General features: G+C 38.0%; 1 protein-coding gene across 2 annotated transcripts in view; it reads right to left on the minus strand.

Annotated features, from left to right (window-relative positions):
* The window catches only part of LOC149142210 (uncharacterized), a 402,089-nt gene that overhangs the window by 243,545 nt on the left and 137,000 nt on the right, over window positions 1–21,544 (minus strand). The gene's annotated exons all lie outside the window — the stretch shown is intronic.

Raw genomic sequence — 21,544 nt, forward strand, 5'->3', positions numbered from 1 at the left:
TCCAGCAGTACTGTGTTGGCAAATTTGGCTAACTAAAAATAAAAATATCTTCAAAAATCAAAAGCCAAGAATAGGTAAAATCTTATCAAAAACATGGGGTTTAGTCTCAGAAATTATAAACACTAAAGGGATGTCAATAGTGGATCACAACAATCTTCAGCAAGAGGAGAGAGATTGGATTAACAAAGCTATATTGGAAAACACTAGGAACACAGGACCAAAGAAAGCTCCTATTGTAGGAATTTACAGGGTAAGTTCCTCAGACAGAACACCAAAGGACACCGCTCACAAACAGATCACAGATCAATACACCAGTATTTTGACGTGGTTAAAACCCTCAAAGAGGGAAACAGTCCACGGCCTGAGCCAACACGGCCACTTCAGGCAATTTATTAATAAAAGAATGAAAATTTACATATGCTTCTCTCATGCACGGATTACCCTACAAATGACCCTCCATGCGCTTTAAATAGAAATCATGGACCAATCGGGTGTCAAGCCACGGATCAAGTGTAAATAATACCGAGGAGAGAATGAACCGTCGGATCACTACATATCGTGACCGTCGGATTGTAAGTTACAAAATGTACAAGGTAAAGAAACACACTTTACCTAACTCTATACTAGACCAAGTTGTACTTAACTATTTCCTATGTGTCAGAATATCCTAACATCCCCCCTTAAGAACAACTTGGGATAGGATTGAAGGATTTACAAATATGACACAATAGGAGAAGGAAGGAGGTACTAGAGCCTATCCCCCCTAGTGACAACTTCCTGAACTCCAACCATAAATCGAAGTTTAGTGAACTTCGCCTCTGCGAGAGCCTTTGTGAAGATGTCTGCAACTTGATCATCTGTTGAACAATATTGCACTTCAAGAACATGGTCATGAATGAGTTTTCTGATGAAGTGAATGTGCAGTTCAATGTGCTTGTTGCGTTGATGTTGGACTGGATCTTTGCATAGCTGAATGGCACTTTGATTATCACACCAAAGTGTAGTCGGATGCTGCTGCTGAAAGCCAAACTCTGACAAGATCTGACGAAGCCACAAGGCTTCCTTACTAGCTTCTACGGCACCACGATACTCGGCTTCTGCTGAAGAAAGAGAAATGGCACCTTGTTTCTTGCAAGCCCATGTAATAGGTCCTAAACCAAGAGTGAACACATAACCTGCAGTAGACTTCTGATCATCAGGGTCACCAGCCCAATCGGAATCAGTGAAGCCAACCAATAGAGGAGCTGCTTCGGCACTGTAATGGATCCCAAACTGAACTGTACCTCGAACATAACAAAGTATTCTTTTAGCTACTTTCCAATGACTTTCACGTGGGTTTTGCATAAACCGAGCAACAAGGCCAACGGCAAAGGAAAGGTCAGGACGAGTATGGGTTAGATACAAAAGTTTTCCTACAAATCGACGGTATAAGGTAGCATCAACTTCAGGAGAAGTACAAATGACTGAAAGTTTGACTCCAGACTGGAAGGGAGAAGAGGCTGGCTTACAGTCTTCCATGTGAAAACGGCGTAGAATATCACAGGCATACCTGGACTGGGAAAGGGAAATACCCTCCTTGGATTGCAAGACTTGAAGACCGAGAAAATAATGTAAGTGTCCTAAGTCTGTCATTTCAAATTTATTTTTAAGGCTGGACTTCACATGGTTTATAAGGTTGGGATCATTATCGGTAAGGATAAGATCATCAACATAAAGAACAAGAATGATAAGAGACTTGCCCACTTTCTTGGTGTAGACAGTATTGTCACAATGACACCTAGAAAAGTCAGATTCTAAAAGAAAGCTATCCATTTTGGCATACCAAGCTCGAGGAGCTTACTTGAGACCATAAAGCGATTTCTTAAGCCGACATACAAGGTTGGAGTCTGTTTTTATGAAGCCAATGGGTTGTTCCATGTAGATTTCTTCATGCAAGTCCCCATGCAAGAAGGCAGATTTAACATCCATCTGATGGACTTCCCATTTGAACGAGGCAGCAAGAGAAAGAACAAGGTAGATAGAGTTAATTTTGGCAACAGGGGAGAAGGTTTCAGTGTAGTCAATGCCTTCAACCTGTGAAAAACCTTTTGCAACAAGACGAGCTTTATGTTTATCAACTTTCCCATCTGGTCCATACTTGGTTCTGTAAACCCATTTGCATCTAACAAGTTTTCGTCCCTTTGGTAGAGGAACAAGATCCCATGTATCATTTGCCAATAATGAATGATATTCTTCATTCATAGCTGCTTCCTAATCTGGATGACCTGAAGCTTCTGCAAAGGTGTCAGGATCATAATTTACTGGAGCTTGAGCCAGTAAAGAAGAGGCTCTGTCAAACTGAGAACGTGTGCGTCGCTGATCTGTAGGATCACCGACAAGATCACCTGCTGCATCTCGAGTAGCACAAACCCATTTTGGAAGCTGAGGAGCTGAAGGAGGATCCTGAGATGGTGGGGGAGGATTGTCATCCTCACTTTCATCATCTGAAGAAGAAATGTTTTCAAAATTAGAAGAGATAGGGAGAGGTGGCACATCTGCCGGACTAGGCTCGCAGGCCGATATTTTTCATCAAATTTTACATCTCTTCTAATGATAACATTTTTGGGCTTAAATGGAATAAGTCTATAGCCTTTGACATCTTCAGAATATCCAACAAAAGTACATTTTTCACTCTTAGGTTCTAAAGCTTTATGCTTTTCATCTGGAATATGGGCCCACGCTTCACTTCCAAAAACACGAAAATGACTTACATCTGGTTTGATTGAGCTCCATGCTTCTTCTGCAGTGATATTCTTTAAAGCCTTAGTAGGAGTGTGATTTATTATGTAATTTGCACAGTTAATTGCTTCTGCCCAAAAACTAAGACCAAGTCCTTTAGATTGTAGCATACAGTTAGCCATTTCCTTTAAGGTGCGATTCTTCCTTTCAGCTACACCATTTTGTTGTGGAGTATATGGAACAGTATGTTGCATTTGAATTCCATTCTCAGTGCAAAAGTTGATGAATGTGTTTTTAACATATTCTCTGCCATTATCAGATCTTAGCTTAAGAATTTGATGTCCAGATTGTTTTACAATAAAGGCCTTGAAGGCCAAAAATGTGTTAAATACTTCACTCTTGAGTTTTAAGAAGTATACCCAAGTGCATCTGGAGAAATCATCAATGAAAGTTAAGAAATACTTGCAGCCAGAGAATGAAACAACTAGAAGTGGACCACATAAATCACTATGCACAAGCTGTAAAGGGGCTGAGGCGTGCCAAGAGGCACGTTTTTCAAAACTGTCCCGATGATGTTTTCCGAGTACACATCCGAAACAAACACCATCTCTGCAAGATACCATAGGAAGACCTGTCACCATATTTTCTTTACATAGATGCTGAAGGGAGCGATAGTTTAAGTGACCAAATCGCTCATGCCAAAGTTTGCTCACTTCATCGTTATGAGCAACAAATACTGAGGGAAGATTTAATGACCCAAAGTTGTGAAACTTATACAACCTTGTAGAATCATCAGCAATGCCAGTAGCTAAAATCTGTTTAGGATCCCTTAGGTCCTTGATTACAACATCATGAAGTGAAAATTCAATGATTTTACCTTCACCTGAATGAGTTATCTGATATACAGATAGAAGGTTGCAGGATAAGGTTGGAACACATAATACATCATTAAACTAACCATTGTCTAGATGAACAGTTCCAGTCCCTACAACACTAAGAGATCTATCATCACCAACATATATATTTTTGGTGTTACAATCATTTAAAGAAGAAAACATGGCTTTGTTTTTGGCCATGTGATAAGAAGCTCCAGAATCAATGAGCCACTCATGAGAATGAGAAGAAGAAGATACATTTAGTGCATAGTCAGACCGAGATTCTTGACAACCACATGCAGAAAGTGCCATTCCTGAAGATGAAGTTGAAGTTGAAGATTGCTCCAAATGGATGTTATGTTTCTTCATCGCTGCTTCCAAGGCTTCCATCTTCTTAAAGCATTTGGATTCTAAGTGGCCATCTCGATTACAAAAGTTGCAATGTCTATCAGTCTTCTTCCATTTGTTTTTATTTGTCTTATCATTTTGTTGAAATGATTTTTCATTTTGAGGCTGAGATTGCTTAGGACCCTTGTTTGGTTTAGGACCATTCCTTTTAGGATATGACTTCTTAGGATTCTTTGAATTTGGTTGTTGCTGGGCGGCTAACGCTTTCTTGGAAGAGTTTCCAAGACTAAGAAGACCAAGGTGTAAGAGTTTTTCTTGTTCTCTTATTAAAGAATCACAAAAAGAGTCAAAGAAAGGGGACTTGTAGTCTGTTCCTTAAGAAATGAAGGCTTCTCTTGTAGAATGGAAGGTGGAAACAAACACAGAGTAGGCTGGTCCCAACTTAGTAAAAATGGAATAGATAAGGTTACTATCTTCTTTCTTAACCTTAACACCTTCCATTCTAAGAGTCTTGAACTTGGACAAGAAATCTTCAATGCAAGAAAAATTATTAGGGTCCAATGTAAGCAACTCATTTTCAAGTTGATGGACTCTAAGTTCATTTTTAATCCCAAAAACTTTATTGATTTGTTTCATTGCTTCATCAGGAGTATCAAGTTCTGCAATATGGAATCTAAAATCTGGAGAAATAGACATCCCTATCAATCCACGTGCTTGATCTTGCCTATTTTCCCATTTAGCAGCCTTATGTTCATCCTTCAGTTTCTTTTCTTGGCTTGAGGCTATTCTGTAGAGACCTTTACTTCTAAGTAAATCCTCAATGTAGACCAACCATTGGAAGTAGTTAATGCTGTCAAGGGTAACTTGGTATTCACTTTCCATTTCAACGGAAACTGAAGCTAAAGATGCTGAAACTAAGTGTTCCAATGGATAGATCTCGAAAAATTAGGCTGGTTTAAAAAAAACGGCTTCCGGATGAAGAAGTTATGGCTTTTTGAAAAACAGTTGTTGAAGATGCCGACGAAGTGCGGGAATGTGTGGAAATGAAAAATCCGCCCTCACAAAAAGGAGATTTGAACCCAAGACCTCTACTCTCTTAAAATAGCTTTGAACCAATTGAGCTATACAAAAAATTTGAGAGAGAGAGGAGGGGGGTGATGCTTTGGGTTGCGTGTTTGCTTTGAGAAAGCTCTTTTTTCCTACAAAACAAAAAACACAAAACCCAACACGGACATGCAAAGAAAATGAACTTTACGGCTCGAAGTTAGCTTTAGCCGAAAAACTAAATATTTTAAAAAATGAACCTTGCGGCTCAAAGTTAGCTTCAGCCGGAAACTAAATATTTTCCTCAATGTTTCTGATTTTCCGAGATCACACTAAGGCACAGGGAAAAGAGCATACGCATGAGAAAAATCCTTCCTTTCTGTTTCTAATTTGCCCAGATCGCACAGAGTCACAGGGCAAAGAGCATACGCAGAAATGAAAGGTATAGATCCGGTAAAAAAAAGCTAAATAAACCGAAACCGAAATAAACAGAGAGAAAATAAATGTAAACTGCAAATAAACACTGTATACCTCCAGATCTTAAAAATGACGCAACTAGGGCTACCGGAAACCTTTTCGCGTGAAACGAAAGGGGTTCCTCACTGGAACGGATTCTCCCAACACAACAAAGCAGTCCTCTCGGCCCGAAAGCAGTCAGAAACAATAGATCTAGGAAACGACAGTCAGATGCAGTTCTACTGGCTTCAGATTTGGATCACCAACGGACGCGGCCCTCAAATAGCTCTGATACCATGTAGGAATTTACAGGGTAAGTTTCTCAGACAGAACACCAAAGGACACCGCTCACAAACAGATCATAGATCAATACACCAGTATTTTGACGTGGTTAAAACCCTCAAAGAGGGAAACAGTCCACGGTCTGAGCCAACGCGGCCACTTCAGGCAATTTATTAATAAAAGAATGAAAACTTACATATGCTTCTCTCATGCACAGATTACCCTACAAATGACCCTCGATGCGCTTTAAATAGAAATCATGGACCAATCGGGTGTCAAGCCACGGATCAAGTGTCGGTAATACCGAGAGAATGAACCGTCGGATCACTATATATCGTGACCATTGGATTGTAAGTTACAAAATGTACAAGGTAAAGAACACACTTTACCTAACTCTATACTAGACCAAGTTGTACTTAACTATTTCCTATGTGTCGGAATATCCTAACACCTATAGCAAGAAATTGGAAACTAAGGATGAGTGAAAAAGAATTTGAACAATGGAGAAAAAACAAACTGGAAAGCAGGAGCAGGAGGAGCGATAAGTGATCCAGATGGGAAAGAGATCGTCACCTACGAATGGGGCCTAGGTGAAACCACAAATAACAAAGCAGAAGCCTATAGTCTTTTATTATGCTCAAGGATATTAAAAAAAAAAAAGCAATCCGAGATACTCTGATAATAGGAGACTTTGCAATTGTCATTGAAGCAATGATCAATAGTAAAAATCCCAATAATTCAACTATCAATAGAATATATCAGAGGATAAGATTGAATCTGAAAGGATTGGAAAGAGTCAGCTTCAAACATGTTCTGAGAGAACATAATAAAGAGGCTGATAACCTCGCCAACAAGGCTATAAAAAGAGAAGCAAGTAGCGTCAAGGAAAACAACGAAATATATTGTATTTCCATCCCATAATTTACAACATCCCTCATGAAGAAAGAGCAAAAAAATGGAAAAAAGCATGAGGCAAATCAAAAAATCAGTGAGAGTACTCCAGAAAATCAAAAGGTAGATTTGTTAACAAAGGCACTCAATTGGTACCTTCAGAAGTATAAGCAGAAAATCCAAACAAAATCTAACACTATCCAAAGCTCGCAGGCCAAGGATGAAAAAAATATTCTCTACCTGAATCGAGCCGATATCTGTCACTTCAGTGTCAAGTTTCAAGAAACAAATGTGTTCATAAATTGCAATCGAAGGACCATATTCAAACACTGCAACAAGAAATGTATCCTCGCGTTCATCAACAAGCTTAGTAAACTCAATACAAGCTTATGTAACTCTTCGGCGAATAGCAACAGTTCTCAGTTATATGTTTCCAGTTTTTTGTGTCAAGCCATCAGTGGAGCAATCTCTCAGTCAGACATTTTCATACATTCAGGTCACCCGTCGTCCTTCTAGCCCCTAGTCTCTTAGCCATCTCCAAACATTGTAACAATAAGAGCTTTCTCATTCTTTCCAACAAGCATATCGCTCCCAATAATTCCCTATGTATCCCTCCATTGAATCGACATAGCATTATGCCTTGTGTTTCCTCTTCATTGTGTCATTTAATCAGGGTGTATCCCTCTTCTAGAAATCTCCATCATTTTCTTCAGAGCCATCTACCTTCTCACAGTGCCTTCTCCATCATCCATTCAGCGTTCGCAAAAGTCTCAGTGGACATCCCTTCAAATAGGCTTCATAGTATTTCTTCAAATCAAGCTGAAAACATCTTATCTTTGCCAGATTGGAGGCTATTGTGTATTTGGGTGGTAATAGGCTACAACAGATCAAACTTTCATTACAAAGACAGAGAAGCAGAGCCAAAGAATCTCAACAGAAAGTATATCAAAAACAACAGTAAGACCAACAAGAGCAAATACAAAAGGAAAAAAAAATCACAAAAGATTCAGCAAGTCAGAGGAACAAAATGGAGTGCAATCCCATAGAAAGAGTTGCAAAAAATGATGGTTGTCCAACATACATATCAAACAAGTTCATGATAGGTAGGTTCAACGAAGCTCTCAAGGATCTCAGGTCGGAAATGAAAATAGAGAACATGTATAGACAGAAAGACATAAATAAGCAAAAAGAAGAAATAATAGAGCTCAAAAACAAATACCAACGTCTTGAGGAAGCCAAAGATTATATCAAGTCAATCACTCTGAGCCAGCAAGAAAAAATCTCCACTCAGCAACGCAGGAAGCGCCACTCTCAACACGGACAGTCAGTCAACCGGTTTTGGTGAAATCTTTTAATTTTATATGTATTGCAAGCTTATTTTACTTTTAGGACAGTATGTACGGCAATACGCCAAGCTAGTCAAAGGAATACATAAAAAATTGGAATCAAGTTTAGAAATAGGAACTACGACCCCATTTTCTTCTTTCTACTTGAATCCAATCCCCATCGAATGTAATAGGAGTTTGTCTCTCTCTTTTCTTGCAATATAATCAATACCCAGCCGTGTTAAAAAATAAATAAATATAAAACTATGTTATATGTTATTTAAATATTTTTCACTATTAATATTAACTTGGGTTAAACTTTTCTTTGTTATTGATATTTTTAAATCTTAGATATCAATTTTCTTTGTTATTGATATTTTTGAAATTGTATATATCAATTCCATGTTAAAAATTAAAATAATTACACATCTCCTAGCTAAGGAAAGTGAAAATATAAGAAAAACTTTAATTTAAAATACTTTATTTTTCTCTATGTAAAGTAAATATAAAATTATGTTATTTAATATGGACATTTAAATATTTTACGAAATATTTTTTGTTATTAATATATTTTTATTTTAAATATCACATGTAAACTAAATGTACAATGAATTACACATCATGTAATATCAATAATTCTATTTTATGTCATCTATCATTTCCATATTAAATACCAACGAAATTATATTTCTTCCTTGTAGTAAAGTGAAAAAAAAAATTACTCATCTCCATGTTAAGTGGTGAAGAAAAATACATTTCTTCTACTAAAAGGTAGATTGTTATTTTTTTACTTCCAGTTACTTTATATTTCTATATAAACTTACTTAAAAATGAAGTGCAAATTGAAGTATTTTAATTATGGCCCACATTAATTTCTTTTATTATTACTATTTTTAATTTATTAACATGACAACATCTCTCACATTTTGGGTTGTGGCCTCTAGGTGCAAAGAAAAAAGATATGGAAATGTAATGATGTGATTGAATACTTGTATTAAACTTACAATATAATAAGAATAGTTGATATTCATCCCCATTTTACATGATCTTAATTTATAAAAGAAAATTTAACAAACAAAAATTAATAAAGTAGAAAAAATATAAAGTATAAAACCATGAAAAGTACAAAATCATTGGCTATAACCAAACCATGGGCAATGACACTTTTCTCAAACACCACTTTAACCCAATTAAATCCAACAACTAAAAATATATTTAATTTAATAAAAATTAAAATTTTTCATAATTTAATAATAATTTTAAAATCAATTAAAATTAATAAAAAATAATTAATATTTAAGTTTTATGAATTCTTCCTCTAATAATTTGGCCGTCTTTTTCTCTCGATTTTTCTTATAACAAATCCGATCTTTTTCAAGATTTATGATTTCTTTCTCTAATCTTTTTCTTTTGCAATTTTTAAGAATCCAACAATAGATAATCAAATATTGTCTTTTTTTTTTTAAATCCAACCATATTATGTTTCACGGAATGGACATTTAGTCCAAAATATTGACTTAAAGTACAAAATCGTCAGCTATAACCAAACCATAGGCGATAACACTTTTCTCTTAACACAATTAAATCCAACAACTAAAAGGATATTTAATTTAATAGAAATTAAAATTTTCATAATTTAATAATAATCTTAAAATCAATTAAGATTAATAAAGGAAAGATATTAATGAATTCCGTCTTTTCGTAAAACAAACCCTCTCTTTTTTTTAACTTTTATGGGTTCTTCCTCTAATCTTTTTATTTTGCAATTTTTAAGAATCCAACGATAGATAATTGGGAAGACTACAAAAAGGAGAATTTAAAGAGGGTGGAAAACATTATATGCTCTTCAAAATAAATGTAGAGACGCAGAGTTATGGGATTGCAAAACGATTGAAGTGCTTTTTGGACTCCTACTTTGTCAAGTGATGCTATATGGGTGTGAATTGTGGGCTAGCAACACCCCTATTTCAAAATGGAAACAAATTAAGAAAATCCAAAAATGCTTGATCATGATCAAGTTCAAAATAAAAAGTTCAATACTATATGAGATAATGTTGAGTGAAACAGGAGCAACTCCCATCAAAGCAATTCCTATAGTGCGGCTCATAAGATATCTAAAAAGAATTGAGCAAATGATAGTAGGTAGACGGCCTAATCTTATCTTCAACGAAAGCATGAGTGAAAGAAAGAAAACACGGATGAAACAAAACCACACATGCATGCAAAATTGGAATATCCACCTCGATCCCTCTCCCACAAATAGCAAGGAGCTAAAGGATTTTGTTATGGAGAAGTTTTGTAAAAAGGAATAGGGAAAAGAATTGGGTAGAAAGAAGAAGTACTACATTGAGGAATTCAACCCTACGTGTGATCTACAAAAAAAAAGAGTTCATTGAAGCTAGCATTTTGTGGAGGGCAAAGGTTCGTATTGCTCAATTAAGGACCAACTCGCATCAACTTCGGTGCGAACCAAGACGGTGGAAAAGGCCTAAAGAAGCTTGGGAAGAACGGGTGTGTACATTTTGCACATCTGGGGCAATGGAATCGGAAAAATATTTCATTTTGGAATGTGATGCATTCAAAGACATCAGATAAAGTTATGAGAACATGTTAGCATCAGTGTCTTGGCATTGTCTTTTTAGCGACGGGATTGTTGGAAGGTTGGGTCAGCTCATCATCAATTTGAATTGGAAAATCACTGAATTGCAAAAAGCAAAAAAGGTATGCAGAGATGTAATGATGTAAAATAATAATTTTGCAACCATATTTAATTTAGTTAATAAACACATAAAAACTTAATACTTATGTTAAACTTACAATATAATAACATTAGTTGATATTCATCCTCATTTTACCTAATCTTAATTTATAAGAGAAAATTTAACCAACAAAAATTAATAAATTAGAAAAGTATAAAGTACAAAACTATGAGCTCTGTTAGGGTCCTATAAATATAGTAGTCCAGTGTCGTTATTTGGCCATGTATCACACAGGGATATTTTAACTTCTTTTCATTTTGAATTTTTAGTCTTAAAAAAAAAATAGAAAAGAAAGAAAAATTAAAAATTAAAGGGCAAAAGAAAAATAACAAAGTAAAAATAATATTAAAACCGCAAAGGGTGAGCTAGTTCAAATGCCGCCAAATGAAATTATTTTGTTAAAGCATGTTTTAAAGTTTTGTAATAAAGTTGATACAACATTTTGTCATTTTCTATAAAGCAAACGCATATTCGGACCCCCCTTCTGCCCAAGCTTTCAAGACTTAATAGGGGGGGTGGCGGGCCAAGCGAGAAGTGATTTCCAAATACATCGCCAAACCTACAAGTCCACTTCACAAATTTTTCGGGGGGTCCCCTTCGGATACCATTTACCACTCATGTCCACCCCTCCACCCCTTCGAAAATCACCATCTCACGTTTCCTTCCGCTCATTCATTCTCGCGCCATCCGCCCATGCCATTTGTCACTCACCCATCCGTCCACGTCACCTACCCTCCACATCATATAACTGTTACCATTCAAATCACCCACCAACAATCATGTAAACGTTGGATAATAAATTTCTCCTGCCAACGTATGAATTTCTCATTAATGTCGCGCTCCATAAACGGTAATAACCTCGTTAAACGCCCTCAAGCTCCGTTATAAAAATCCTGCCTCGACCTGCAAAATTCTCTTTTGACAACTGTTTAATTTACACAGGTTCACCTTGAAGCATCTCTAAAACCTACCAACACCCTTTGCAAAATGATCTCCTCTGCAAAGCGATCTCCCTCTACAAATCTCAATTAACCATAGCCCGGTAACTCTGTTTCCCTGATTCTCCCATTAAAATTAAGATGTCTTCACACAAACGAAAGGGAAAGATCCCTGATGAGAATCCTATGGTACCCCCTATCCTTGATTTAGATAGGACTCCTTTAATTGATACTTAGTACAAAATAGCAGAAAAACAATGTGAGTTTAATCTGTATGAGCTCCATAATTGGGAAAACATAAGTATTTAGACCAGAGTGATGATTTAAATATTTGGGAATCACTTCTCCCTCAATTTATCTTTCTACGGACTCATGTTTTCCCATAATTCTCTACCTGGTGTCATCTCAGGTACCTACCCAACCAAAAAGCAGTAATCGCCCAAAACAATGAAGTCATGTTTTCCATTTCCCCGGAAAGCATTTGTCAAGCTCTCCAAATAAATCCTCGGGCCTCTTTGCACCCATTTTCCACTGATGTACTCATGGAGATACAGAAAAATCTTACTTTTCCCTAGCGAGCCCATATTTTCGAATGGTTTTTACATTAGAATTACAAATTTCCGAGAACAAATCCCCCATACTCGGTTTCTATCTTCCCAGAGATGTCAAGACAAGTCATTTCCATGGTTACTTGCTTATTAGGTTATCATACATACCAGTGGGTAGATGAGATAGCGTTAGGTTTTTTATCAGTATTTGCAGTTGGTTAGAAGCCTTTGATTATTTTCAATTACAGTCAGTTCTTATCAGATGTTATACATGAGTAGTTTCTCAAGTTTAAAGTTGAAGGTGTGTTCAAACACCAATCAGTTTTAGTATATCTAATGTTATTTTACCAGGCAGACAAGTTCAAGTTCCAATTACAGAAGATGGATGATCAGGGTACCCCATTATTAATCATTCACTGGACTTCTTTAGTCACAAGAAATTCAGAGGATTATTCATTCACCGATTTTGTGGATAAGTTTCTACATACATCCTTGTGTCTACTCAACAATGATGTTATACCAAGAATTTCACCAGAGATCAAGAAGGTTTTGCATCTTTCAGAGCAGTCAAAAGTTGGAGACTGGTATTTATACCAGAATTATACAAAAATTAGAATCTATGGGTGTGAGCTTCCTCCCTATAGATTGCCAGTGTTTGTGCTAGTGAGAGTCTTTGCCCTTGAATATGCTAGACAGATGTTAAATATCGATGAATTGCACTTTGTGTCAAATAAAAAGAAGGAATAATTTAGCAAATGCTGGGACATACATTGTAAATACCAGAGTGGCAGCAAAGGAAGTGGAGGAAAAATTAAAACAGATGAAATTTAAACCAAGCTTCACTTGGTCTTATGATCCATTAGGGATAATTTCAAAGTTGAGAGTTGAGCAGAAGTCTACTCCATATGCACATACACCTAGGCCAGAGATAGAGAAGTATGCTAATCAGGAGCAGTGGACAGAGAACACATTACAGGAGGTTGAAGAGCAGATAGTCAGTCAATCATCTCTGCAAACTCCTATTCCAAAAGACAAAGAAATCAAGAGGTCGAGGGAGAGTATGTCCCCTACTGATTCAGAAGCCCAAGCTGCAGACTTTCGTGTCTTCAAGAGGAGGAAGAAGGATCCAAAGACCACTACTAAGACTGATTCTCAAGTAATAAATATTCAAGCAGAATCCTTAGAAGAAAAGGATTCACACGAGAAAAGTACAATGGTTTGGCAAGTACTCCTACCACTTATTTCCCATATGTAGAGGAGACAATTGAGTCTCCTATCTCTTCTACATCTCATATTCCAGAGCAACGGAGCATTTTTGCAAGATACATAGAAATCAAGTTGAAGAATGAAGCTTTGAAGGCTTCAACAAACTCGGAGTTTTAGAAGAAAACTGCCATCACCAACCACAGATTGCTATCTGCATTTGACTCAGACAATGGATAGTTCCAAATGGACTTTTTGGAACCTACAGTGCCAGCTCCCAAAAGTGCAGAAGATTACGATGCATCCATATTTTCCGTTGATATCAAAAAGTTTCATGGAATCAATCAAATCGATTTGCATAAGCAAGCAGGTCAAATGAACTACTCAACACTTACCAGTTCAGCCATGGCTGCCTCTAAGTTACAAACATCTCTGAATAATATGCACTCGCAGTTGAAGATTGAAAGAATGTCTTCTGTAATGTCCCCATTTTTATTTTCCTCCATAGTACAGCTAGGGTGGATTTCCAGGGAAGGGGATGGCCAAGTCATTAGGACAGGTTTATGTCATTAAGGGGTTTCGAAGGATTTTTGAGGAGTTTTTATGGGATTTGATGGCATTTGCTTGGCATATTTCATCATCCGCACAATTTGACTTTCGTTCCGTCGCATTCCGACAACTTTCAAAAATTAGCATTACTATGGGGCCTAAATTAATTATGTTGGAGGTGGCATTCCGGGAAGATTAATTGATGGAACACCTCAGTGTAATAGCTCGTTGGGCACTGGAACGAGAATATCTACAGGATGGGAGGATGAGAAGTTACTTCCAGTGGTCAGAGAGAGTATCGTGGTCAATTTACCATTTTCCATCGAGGCTCCAGATCAACCAGCAGAGATTGCACCCGATGGGAGACCGGATTTGATAGGAGAATAGGTTGAAGCAAATGACAATGGGGGTCCGACATGACCGCTAAGCTGGCAGATGAATAATTTCGCGGAATAACCGAAATAACGACCATTCGACGAAGAGCTGGCACCCAGTTCGTGAGCGGACAAGTGGCCACCTCTCTGTGAAACGTTACACAGTGGCGATGACATAGAAGCAGGGAATTCCAAGCGGACAGAGGCAGGCAATCCGAAGAGACGGAAGAGGAAGCGAATAGTCAAGGGATGGATTGGCTTTAAGCCACGCACAGACAGAGAACAGAGAAGGGAGAGATAGAAGAGACAGAACAGAGAGCGAAGCAAGAAGCAGAGAATAGAGAGTCGAGATGACCTGCAAAGCTAAGGCAGCATCGAGCAGACAAATCGAGAGGGCTTGAGAGGTTCAAGCAATCCCTGAGTGGATATCTGTCAGGAACTGAATACCAAATTGGACTCATCCCATTAAGACCAGTTGAGGTCGAGACTTGGTAAGGGGGAGTCTGTGCACTCTAGTGGCTTGGGGAATCCAAGTATCACCCTACTAAGCACCATCTATTACAGAAGACTCAAATTGAGCTCCTCATTGTAAAAACTCTTCTTAAAGGCACAATAAAAAAAGGCCACCACTGAGAGCTGGACCAGGAGACGTAGCCCAGGAGGATTGGGTGAACTCCTTATTAAATTGTTGTGTTTTTGCATTTGCTTCTTGTGTTTCTCTCACTGTTTTTCAATGCCTGTGTATTTCGCAATCTTATCGATCCGTTGCTTAAAATAACATAGGCATATCACACCAGCACATGAGTCTGCAATACCTACATTAATTAACTGAGATCATTCATAAGTGATTTTCATATCAAGGCAAGACATATTATTACTCCTTTTGTCTGGACAAGGCAGCAAAAGAGTGGCAGCAAATTGTACCAAGAAATGTCCAACTGATACATTACAGTGCCCAGAATTGAATTATCTCATAGAGAAAGTTCTCTATTGAAAGGAGGGTGGACTGAGCACTTGCAACAATACAGATTTAGTATTGCCTTGGCCACTTGGGCTTATTGTAGCAAACGTTGGGATTCCAAGATCTGAAGATCACATATCACATCGCTGTAGCAACATACTGACAGAGGACGAGTTGGTGTTCCTTTTTAGCAGTTCATCAGTACAGGCCAGTTTGGTTTTCAAGATATCTCCTGCACAAGTTCTTTTGACTGATAAATATTCCAGGTTCATTCCTTAAATTTGCAAGTTTAATATTAACTGATTTTGTATGCTAAATGTCTGATGAGTTCCTGTGAGTATTTCTGGGCATGCAATAATTATTTAGCATTCACTAAATGTATCTGTTGAAATAAACTTGAAAGAAAAACACTTACAGCGAAAACTACACAGTGAAAAAATTATATTGTCCCTACATTGTTATTTACACTACATAGTCATAGTGGTAGTCTATATGCTACTACCTTGGGGCATGTATTGTAAGATTGAGAGTAGAGTTGAGTGTATTGTTGGTACTCGCTGATGAGCAGAGTTGTTGGTGTTTTATTATCTTGAATTAGCCATATGTTATGGTTGGGAGAGTTGGTGAGATGATGTTCATTGTTCACATATTACAAGTCTAGCTATTGTTGAGGGAGATTTACATGCAAAATGGGTATTGAAAAGACCTTAGAAGACCTCAAGAATGCCCTTGATAACTTAAGATGGGAGCAACAACACTTTAAGACATTACTTGGTTCTTCTTTGCACCAAGAGATAAAGCAAACCAGTAGACCATTTTCCAGAGAGGTCCATAATAAGTTAACGCAAAAGCAATGGAGGGATTTACAAAAGGAAAAAGAAGTGGGAAATTGGCTTTATGCACTTGGGATGGACTTAATGACTAGAAGATCAGAAAATGACTCTCACATTGGAAAAACTGGAATCTTGTCTTTCCAAGGTGGAACAATCTGATTGGAGTTTAAATTGGGCTCTCGAGCCAACTATGCTTGCATTGGTACAAGCCAGATTCTTGGAGCATCCAGGTGAGAGAGTCAAGCTTATAATTGCCTCTTGTTTCAGTGATATTTTGAGGATAGTAGCACCCTTTCCTCCCTACAATGATGACATCATGAAGAGGGTCTTTCAATTGATTGTAGAGTGTTATTCAAAGCTACATGACACCCAGAGCTCCAACTTTGACAGAAGGCGTTTAATCCTAAACACTATGGCCAAAATCAGATCCTATGTAGTCATGCTTGATCTAGAGCAGGATGATCTAATCCTTCAAATGTGTCAATTCTTCTTCAACAACATCAAAGAACAACATCCTAAGGAGGTAAAGGGAGACGTCATTCGTAAACAATTGTAGACAAAATTGTTAGCCATTTAGAGGAACACACAGGTTGTCTCACCTGCTGCCTATGAGCTAGCCGGTGGGGTAGTTAAGCAAAATATGAGGTTCTTTAGAAGGCAGCTAACCTAGGAGGAGTTGCTGAGGATTTCTGGTGAGCAGCCATGCAGCAGGAATGAGCTGCGGAGAAAATGTATTTGCTTCACCTACAAGAAGCCTTGGGGACTTGATCACTCATGCTTGGGTGATACAACAAAGATGACTAAGGTAGATCAGGAGGAGGATCCCTCTAACTTTCCAGATGAGGATTCTTCTTTAGTTGAGTTTATGGATTCTTACGAGCATACCTCTGAGGAGCATGAGCAGTTTTATGGATTCATTGACAGCAGCCTAGATACATATTCTTGTGAGCAGTCAATAGACCCCATGGGAGACATTCAGGGAGATGGGTCACTCATGATCATTCAGCATGAGCAGCACATAGTGGAGCACAATGCACATGATGGGACATCTCTGGAGAGTTAGTTAGTCGCTCATGTTGAGCCCATGATGGAGGAGGATGAGCAAACATCCTTGGGGCCAACCATTGATGAGGAGCAGGGAGATGTACAGACATCCACAAGGAGGTAGTACTTGCACGCATGGTTCATCAGGAGGTGTTACAACTCGATAGTACAATGTTACAGGTGACGAGTGGACTGATGGAGCATTGAGTTTCCAGTCAATTGAGGGAGGCTCTTTTAGAGATAATGGTGCATCCATCTTTGGGTCTACCCATTGATTAGGCACTGGTATATGTAGTGGCAATGAGAAAAACTACAGTATTTCTAGGCAACAACCCTCTCAAGGAGTACGTCGACAAGGTGACCAGCACGAGTTGCCCAACTATAGGGAGAGAGGCAAGGATTCCTAGGCATATTTGGTTGATTGGTTGGGCAGCGCTACATGAGTTGAGCATGGCGCAACACAGTGGACTCATGCCATATACAAGTGCAAATACATTCGATCCTTCCCACGGGATGGATTGGTGGGAGGTCATGAGTTGGTATCTTGTTAGTGACATGATATTCTCACTTAGGGGCATGATGCTGTAGGGACCCTTAGACATGAGGAGTACTACATGTTCCAGTTGGCAGTGGGAGGTAGTCCAACAACTTTTCAACATTTTAGGCATGCATCTAAATAGTGGGATTAACCTTGTCCTATGCCAAGGGTTGGACCATGGAGAAGTAATGAGTTGGTACGTAGTTGATGTGGCAGCATTCACAGCGAGAGCTATAGCACAGCAAGAGCCATGGAGCACTGACGCTTGGCCTTCGTGGCATTGGGATCCAGTTTGATCTACTAGTAGCGGGTTGAGTCAGAGATGGGCATGGGATCCAGGTATTGGGGGATCCAGTCATGTTTGGATTGCTTGCAGGAATGATGTGGACCAGTGGTTCATATGGGATCCTGGTATTAGTTTGAAGATGCCTCTATAGTGGACAGGTGTAGATTGCTTGAGAGAAAGCAAACTTGGGGCGTGAGGATTTCTAATGTACCCATTTTTATTTTCCTCCATAGTACAATGAGGGTGAATTTTCATGGCAAGGGATGGCCAGGTCATTGGAGCAAGTTTATGTCATCAACGGTTTCAAGGGATTTTTGAGGAGTTTTTATGGGATCTTATGGCATTCTCTTGGCATATTTCATCATCCGCACAATTTGCCTTTCGTTTTGTCGCATTCCGACAACTTTTAAAATTAGCATTACTATGGGGCCTAACTTAATTAATAATGCTCAAGGTGGCATGCTGGGGATATTAATTGATGGAACACCTCAGTGTAATATCTCATTGGAACTGAAACAAGAAGATCTACAAGATTGGATGTTGAGAAGTGACTTCTAGTGGTCAAAGAGAGTATGGTGGCCAATTTACCATTTTCCCACATTAAAAAGATATTTTAATTGAGGGAAATGTGCTCAATGATTAAAATAATAATAAAATAAGAGCTTTTAGAGGGGTCCATCAGATCTATAAAAAGAGGATGAGGAGGCCATTAGGGGGCATCTTGGATTTGATATTTCTTCTTGTATGAGAGATTGAAAACCCAGTTCTCTACTTCATTAGGAACCCTAAGACAGAAACCCTCGAGTATGTTGTTGAGTGTTGGACAAAAACCCAACTCTCTTTGAGACTTCATTGAGGAGTTTCATAGAGCTTCAAGGATATTGGAGTGAGGATCATTCAAGTCCTCAATTGGTGCTTCACCATTTTTCAGTGGATTCAGTGGCAGTCGTTGTAGAGTTTTGAGAGATCAGGATTGGCTTATCAGCAAAATTTTTGGAGTTTCACTCAGCGATCATCTTTCTCTTTTGTCTCAAATATTTCCAGTTGTACTCTGCATGCTATATTATAATAAATAAAGTTGGGTCATTTCTTTTGCTGCATTTTCTAATGTTATTTGAGTTTCTGGGTTCACTTTTGCTAATTGTCAATGTATTTGTCGTGCTTGTATAATTTTTGGGTTGCTATTTACTGGTGCATTTTGGTACAATTTTGTGGGTTTTTGGTGAAAATGTCAGCATAAAATTTAGAAAGAGAATTCTCAAAAAAATACCACAAAATTCCCGAAAGGGACATTACATCCTTCTCTGGCCAAAGACACCAGAATCAAAATGTTAGAAGATTTAATTATCAAACTAGGATATGATCCTAGTGATGTCAAGGCAACCGAGAAGATTATTAAAAACAAAAATGCAGATATTCAAGCCCTTAGGAAACAACTTAAGCTTCCAACAACAGAGCACCCTCAGGCCAAAGAAGTAACCAATCTAGAGATGGAAAAAGAAAAACTGTTCAAAATAGTAGTTGAACAGAATGTTCAAATCCAGAAGATGGAACAGGACATGGAAGCATTGTTGAAGGAAAAGGAGCAACTGGAAGCAGCAAGTACATCAACACAACAAATAGCACAAGCATCAACTTCAGATTCTTCTGAGAAGCTAGCCCAAGCTTTTGCAGATTTATCTTTAACAAGGAAAAGGAGAAGTTAACAACAGCACTCACAAAGATGGAGGAAAGCAAGATCAGACCAAACAATGCATACCTTGCAGAGGTACAAAAGAATTTTAATCTAATTTAGCAAATTCAAAAATATGAAGATCAGTCCCTTACAACTCAAATGTTAGCAGAAGCCAAGCGCAACATTTGCCACGATATTAATGCAAATATTACAGAATTGTGGCCATCTATTCATATCATTTTTGAACAAGAAGAGTTGGTGCAGATTAGGGCTCTTCTAGCTGCGGATTAGGGCCTCTTAGATCTGCGGCTAGGGCTCTCCTAGATGACCCTTCTTTGGGCTGCATAGAAGGCATCTCCTCTAGACCTCCTCTTCCACCAAAAACCCAAAACAAGTGGAGAGTGAGATCACAAGAGATGAGTGTTAAATGACTTGAAGTCCTCCTTTATTTATACTAAAACATTGAGCACAAGTGGGGTTTATTTGGTTGCTAGCCGACCTTGACGAATTGTCCCATAACACTAATAAATTCATATCTCTGTGAATACTTATCAGAATCGGATGATCTTTAGATCAATCCTACACCTCTCGATGAGAGGGATCCAAGAAAAATATCAGCTGCCATAAATAAGATGACCCACATGGAGTTTGGTCCTAGTTTCCAATTTTAACACGAGGTAATCCAAAATTGGGGACATTAAAAACATTGCCATCGATAGCTTGTCTATAGCCTTAACTATTTAACTCACAATCAACCTAACATTCCCTTTGTTGTCAATGTCGTTTCTTGATTTATGGATGATCTAGGAGAAAGACACCCTAAAGCCTCAAAATTGTTCATTATATCAAGGGAACCCATTAAATTGGTATAAAATATTGCAGTAACAGTGAACCATTAAGTCGTTAAACTGACTGATTAGGCTGGAGATTGTGACAACAAGAAGTCTACATCTCAAGACATCGACCATGGCATATTGTGACAGTCAAAGTGCCAGACAAGTTGCAGAAAAGGTTGTTGTACACAACAAAATGAAGCATGTGCTTCTTTATGCTCACTGTTTGAGATAAGACAATACAATTTAGTGTATCCTGTTTATTATAGAAAAAATGTGAGGTCTCTTGGAAGCTAAGTCTATCAAATTTTGGGCTATACCATCTCTCTCGGAACACTAGCTCTATGATCTACCGAATACTATAACTCCCCAACAAAGTCATTAGAAAAAGATAGAAAAATCAATGAAGTTGGGAGGACACCACAAGATGACCAACTGATGAACTTAAGGCTCACCAATCTTGTTATTTTGTTAGTATATTATATAGTTCTTAAACAATTCTTTCTAGATCTACTGGTTATCTTCATTTTGATCATGGTCATTTTAAAAAGCACAGGTTTATATTGGAATACTGTTTTAAAAGAAATATAGCAAATCGGTATTGGCAATGTTATCATAGGCAATGTTATCAGAATTGGACCAAAGCTAGCAAACCCGATTGGTCCAAGACTCCAACCAATCTTGGGTGCATACCAGTCCAATTCAAGGTGCAAAACCAAAAATGGTTGGTTCCATACAGCTGCAATTAGTGACCACATTAAATAAATTTAAGAAAAAAATCAATAGATTAATTACACTAAACCCAACCCGAGGCCCCTACTAATGCTATTTGACAATGAAGACTTATCTTCAATGAATTTGAACCCACACCCATAACCAGAGGATCTCAATGTTGGACGAGTACCTTCCAGACCAAGGGAACCAAGCTAGAAATCCATTTTGGAGTCAAGTCATGTTGAGGATGTACATGAAAATTTAGATCCTCTGCCATATGATTAGATTGTAGGGTCCAGAGTCTAGACTATCGTTATTAATTAGTACTATGTTTATTTTGGACTCTGGAA

This window comes from Pinus tabuliformis, chromosome X, assembly GCF_031772625.1.
Source record: "Pinus tabuliformis cultivar Carrire ecotype Pingquan chromosome X, CPIR1, whole genome shotgun sequence".
Taxonomy (NCBI): domain Eukaryota; kingdom Viridiplantae; phylum Streptophyta; class Pinopsida; order Pinales; family Pinaceae; genus Pinus; species Pinus tabuliformis.